The sequence below is a fragment of the Montipora foliosa genome, chromosome 12, assembly GCF_036669935.1.
Source record: "Montipora foliosa isolate CH-2021 chromosome 12, ASM3666993v2, whole genome shotgun sequence".
NCBI classification, from domain to species: Eukaryota; Metazoa; Cnidaria; class Anthozoa; order Scleractinia; family Acroporidae; genus Montipora; species Montipora foliosa.
The window spans coordinates 8306835-8313126 of NC_090880.1; positions in this window are offsets into that span (position 1 = coordinate 8306835).

Genomic DNA, 6292 nt, shown 5'->3' on the forward strand with positions numbered 1-6292 from the left:
GATCCGTTTCATTGGCTATAACGAGAGAAATCGAACCACAAAACGGAAATTCAGCAAGGCTCGACGTTATCAGGAGTTGAGAGCAAATGGTGGGTAAAATGGGGAAACGGTATATCTCTGTTCATAAAGTGCACATTTGAATCAAATTTAATTCTATAAAAATCGATTTTGGCCAGAAATCAAGTGATTGGGACTATACTGTAAACAGCAATTACTTATTAACTGACGGCCCCCTGCTAATTCTTGCCATGTGGTATATCAACAGAAAGAGGTTCTCGTATAACAATTCGCAATTATCGCCCAACCTCAAGCTCTAAATTGATGCGATTTGCATTTCACAGTAACACACCAGAGGACTGCGATCATCCGTTTGTTTTTGCCGCAAAATTAACGATGGCTGAACCAGGACCGATGGCGGATCCAGACCAATCATTCCTTTGCCCGATTTCGTGAGTGAATATCCACATTGCAATACGTTCTAGATATTAATGCCTCTCAAACAGATAACAGCGAGGTCGTTGTCCACAAAAAAAAGAAAAAAAAAAAGAAATTAGATCGAGCCTTAGTAACATTTTGGTACCTTCTTTTGCGTGGAATGTTGTGTAAGATCTTTTGCAATCGAATGATTTTCAATTATGTGGCATCAAATTGCACTCCACATTCAGTGCATATTCTCCTTGTTGTCTTAAATGCCCAGGGAAGTTTTCTTAATGTGTACCAAACAACTAGAAGAGTACTTCCCCTATTTTTTCGGTCAAGTCCACTGAATGGAGCGTGTATTCTAGCTAACATATTAGCATTAGCTACCCATTACTCTTCACACACGGTTTTGTGGTCTTGCGTTCGCTTGAGGCCAAGTGATTTTGGGATACTGATTTTTGAGTGACTAGATCTCTTTTCTAAGGGAAGAAAATCAGAAGAAGGAGACGTAGGAGGCGTGTAGGGCACAATTGCGTGCGTTTAAACACTCATGGCGAATTCAGTGTTGTCTTCAACCAGCACGTAAAGGACAAAATACTGGAAATAACGAAATACGCCAATTCTTGTAGGTCATCTTATGAGCTTCAGGGCGGCAGTGCTGAAATACGTTTTCACATATAAACACTTTACATAAGAACATTAAGTGAGGATCAGATTATGAGACTACATTTGAAGAAAATACCACTCAAGATGTGGGTTAGCAACATTTGCAAAATGAACAGTGCAATAAAAATTCAGTCTGTATTACCCAATTAGCCCAGATGATACGTGTCTTGGTAACGTCTGCATATATTTATTGAAGTACTGTAACAACTGATTGCAAAGAATCTTAAAAACGTTTAAGTCTTTGCAAGCGTATCTTGACACAGTGGAATAAAGGCTTTCTTTTTTTTCTCTTTTACAGCCAGTCTCTTCTGCAAAACCTGCACAGAGCAGTGGATCAATACCCACAACAACGGCAGCTGCCCTGTAGGAAGACAGTCTCTTCAAGCCTCTGACTTGAGGGACATCATTGCTTTCGACAGGGTTGTAGAGTCTATGCAGGTTCTCTGCCCTAGAAGAGAATCAGGATTCGCATGGACTGGTGCCCTGGACATGCAGACAAACCACACACTCCAGTGCCTCCAGGAACCAGTGACATGCACACACACTGCCTGTGACCGAGTACTAGTTCGTGGGCAGCTGAATCAACATTTGGACAAATGTGATATGAGGCCAGATGACTGCACATATTGTGGCCATCAATTTCCAATTCGGGACATTCCAAGCCACCAGCAATAGGTGTGTCGGTTGGCACCTGTAATGTGCCCATTCAATTGCAACCATGTTGCAATACCTCGGTATGTATCCCTTATTTGAGAGACATTTAGAATCGCGTTTACAGCAAATGTTAGATCTTTGTTTAGGTTTAAAAAGAAGGAAAAAATTCAACAAACAGTAACACAAAACTACGTAGTCTCACACATAAAATAGACCATACAGAGTAATCAAAAATGGAGATTAAGTGATTGTTCTTTTGTCTTTATGCTACTCACCTCAATTGCCTCGTAAGCGCGAACAAACTTCAAAAGCATTTTTGCTCCAAAGTGAGGTTAGCGAGGATCATTAGCACAAGGACAAAAGAACAATTTCTTGGCCGCAATTTGTGAATACAGGCTGTGAAAACAGTGAGCAGCAACTGAATAGGTAAGAAAAAAGTGACGTGGTCGTTTCTGTCATTGCTATTTCTAGTAAACGTAATTCTAGATTTATTGTTATCCTGTTTCCGCACAGTATTTTTGGGTGAGATGGTAGACTGCTTTACATTCAAAATCACACCAAAACCAATTTACTACTGTAACAGCATCTCGAGATAAAACTTCAACATCAAATTTTTTTGTGACAATTTATTTTCCGCGGTTGCACTAGCGTTTTGCCTTTATATTGATACTTAAAGGTCATTTCATAAATTTATAGAATAAAAAGGAACTGCATCGCACAGCTACTTAGTTTAATACATTTCTTAAAGCTAACTTGCAGAACACCAATCTAGAACTTCTACAGATTATTAATTGAATCTGAACGTGTTTTTGCAATAGTAATTATATCGGGTAACGTAGGTTTCAATTGTTTTTTACAGGGAACAATTGAACGGGCACGCATTGCTTTGGCCTGTCTGCGGGCCATTGTCAAATGTTCGGTATCCGCATGCCAGGAGAAAGTGCGACAGCAAGAACTGACGCAGCATTTGACAAGGGATGCAACAACACACGTGGATTTGCTGAATGCCGAAAGAATCAGAAATAACTTTGACAACGTAAGTTAAAAGAAGTGCAGTAATGGCTCTAAAGGAAATTCAAATTGAATGTTGCATGTTTTTAGCACAGAAAAAATACAATATAATGACTATGAACTATGAACTAACAGTCACAGTTATGAAATGTTTAAGAAATTTAAGTAACCTGACTTCTTTGTCATTTTAGGTGCCACCAACGTTGAGACCAACAAGAGTGCTGGCCTTTCAATGGAAACTTGCCAACGTTCAAAATTTGACAGACGATCTGGGCCCAGAGGTAGGGATTAAAAGTCCAGTTTTCTCTCCTTTGAGAGCAATCCTGGCACCAAAGATGTCTGCCACTGGGAGCATGGGGGTGTTTATTTGCTCTCAAGGGGCAACTCCTCTTTGTCTAAACCTAAGGTAGATTTCGGAAAAATGACAGACCTGTATGGGTAAAACGTTTGAGATTATAATACCATCTTTATTCATTCAATGCAATGAAAGGGAGAGATACCAGAGGTTATCCCTATACGAGGGTATCCGCCCGGATGTTACTGATCTGGAGTTGATTTTGACGAGGGAGGAAAACAGGAGTACCCGGAGACAAATCTTCGGAGTCAGATTGAGATCGACTGAAACTCAGCCCACATTCGACCCCCAGGCCAGAGTTGAAGCTGGGTCACAGAGGTGGGAGGTATGGCTCATAACCACTAAACCATCATAAACCTAAGCAAGACGTAACATATAGTCCCGCAAATAAATAAATACATAATCATCAGCGACAAAGCAAACATTTAATTACGTTCTTGTGAAAGGCATTATTTCTTGTCTCTTGAATCTGACAGTGTTGCTCTGCGTAGTGGGAGGGACTTCTTCCTGAAGGGGACACTAGAAAAAAGATGGCTACATCCCAACTCACCTTTGGGATGGGAAGACTTCCTGCCACTAGACGAGGCAAAGCGGCGGTACATTGACCAAGATGGAGCCCTTTCTATCCAAGTAAGCCATCAGCTTCTTAGGTAGAGAGAGGTTCCAGTCTCTTGGCCTGTCCACAAGTTGCCAGTAAATGATCAACAAGGTGCACGAGATTTTGCTCAAAGTGCCTCGAAAGTTGATTATTTTTCAAAAAAGCTGCTCAAAAGTTACTCATCGGCAGAAGGGTCCGTGATACATTCTAGCATGAAGCGAGAGACAATGACCAATCAAGCGAAAGCTTAATTCCCACTCACAATTAAGTCAAAACAAAGGAAGGTAGGACATTTCTGTGCTTTTTGCTCGCGTGACTTTCAATGACAACAGAAAATGTCTCTCGTTTCATAGAGATCAAGCTAAAAAAATTAAATTTAAAAAAAGCAGAAAAAATTTGCTTAGGATGGAAAAGTTGCCAAGAACTTGCGGAGAGGCCTATCAACCTTGTCCTTTGTTTCTTACTCCAATTTCAATGTATGAAATCTAGCTTGGCAATGAAACTCAGGGGAATAAAGAATATACATTACTTATTTATATCTAAGCCTCGAGGAAATTTCTGTTATTTTGATCCCCTCGTAGCCATGCTAGAATTCTAATATATCAAAACTGGTCTATATTTTCATTTATAATGACAAAAGTCAAGTGCAATTAGTCATACAAATATATACATATTGAACTTTCGTTATTTCTAATTTCATTTTAATCAGTGATGCAGTGTACATGTGGAGTCACCATTATTCTTGTAGTCAGTACTAGTAGAGGCATTCAAAGTTTAAAAACCGTTTGGTCGAAGTTATCTGCAAGGATATCTAAGGCCTTAAAAGGATACCATTTTCTGTTTAACAAAATGACCTGTTTATAGATTTTCCTGCGACATAAAAATTGTGTTTATGTAAGTGCCTGCTATTTTTTCCTTTATTCATAATTCCGTTGTCTGAGTACAATTAACAGTGGAATTATTTATTCTCTATTTACGAATGCCCCACAATTTTTTTGCCCTAAATTTTGCATAAACTATTGCTTTCGAGTTTATGCACAATTTGGGGGGCAAAGAAAACTCGTGAATGTATATATCATTTCAAAAGTATTTATTGACAGTTTAAAATAAATAAGACTATCAATAAGGCGCATGCCTGTTGGAGTGGAATTAAGTTGTAACGAAAATGTTTAAGAATATAATTTCAGCGGGCTGCATTCTTGCCAGTCAGTAGCATTGTTGTTTCCGTTTGATTCTAAAATGAATTTACTAGGTGACCGGTGATAGTCATATACTAGGCGACTTAGATTTTATCATATATATCAGGAACCCCTTATAAGTTTACGCATGGTGTAATTTGGTTTGTAAACACAGGCGGATCCAGACAGGTTTAAACGTTTAACGGAACACGGTCAGATTTTTGAAAAAATATATATATTGATAAAAATAAAAGTAAAATTTCCAAGCTTTAATATTGAAACCCGGCCAATATCCAACCCGACAGACTCAAAAAGCCCAAGGAATGGCACTTTAAAGGAGTTAAGTCCAAAAGGTTTTTTCCCTGGTAACATATGTTCCAGAATCCCCCGAGACTCGCACTTTCGCCGCTCCTGTTATCGGAGAATTCCAGCGGCCATCATTTTCCCGGCCCTGGACCTGCGCTTGATGATGTTAGAAGAATTACACTAAAAACGCGCAGATTTTGCTGCCAAGTGTAATATCTGGAGATAGGAGGAATAATTTTTAATAGTATTGTGTTGGAAATAAGGAGACTAATTTTATTGTTATTGTATTGGGGGGCTAACAAAAGAAAAAGCGAAAGTGCAGGGGTAGGTGACAGTAGAATGAACAATACACTGATTGCCAGTTAATTTAATACGGTAGTGAACCATTTAAAACAAGGATGGATATAGGGAGAGGGTCAGGTGGAGTGCTCCCCCCTCCTGAGAAGACTGGATGCTAAGGCCTTCCTTAAAGTAGCTCGAGATTTCCAAAACGTTGCTTAAAAGGTGCTTTAAAATGTTCAAAGTTGCTTTCTCTAACGAAAGTTGCTCAAAAGTTGCTTAAAAATAAAATCTGATGCAAAAATATGCAGTCTGTAGAACCAAACAAAAAAAAATACTCATAAGGCAAATAGTTGCTCGGGCGAAACGGGAGAAGTTGCTCGAAATACAAAAATATGCCAATTGACTTGCGGAATTTATAGTCGTAATATAGAATTGGTATTATTAATTATTAGTGCACCACCTCCCGCACTGATAAGACACTCAAACTGTTGTTATAAAAGCGACAGAATGGTAAGTTATTAAATGACATTGAGGGTGTTGACTTATTAAAGACTGAGAATGATAACTAATTGAACATTGAGAACGTTAACTTATTAAACATTGAGAATGCGCGTACTGTGGAAGTAACAAGTTTAAGTTGAAAAAAAAACATTGAGGAAGTTGACTTATTAAACACTGAGAATGATAACTAATTTAACATCGAGAATGTTAACGTATTAAACATCGAGAATGGGCGTACCTTGAAAATAACAAATTTAAGTTAACTTATCAAGTTTACGCCATAAAGTTACAATGTGAATTTACGACGCAAAATTCCATAGA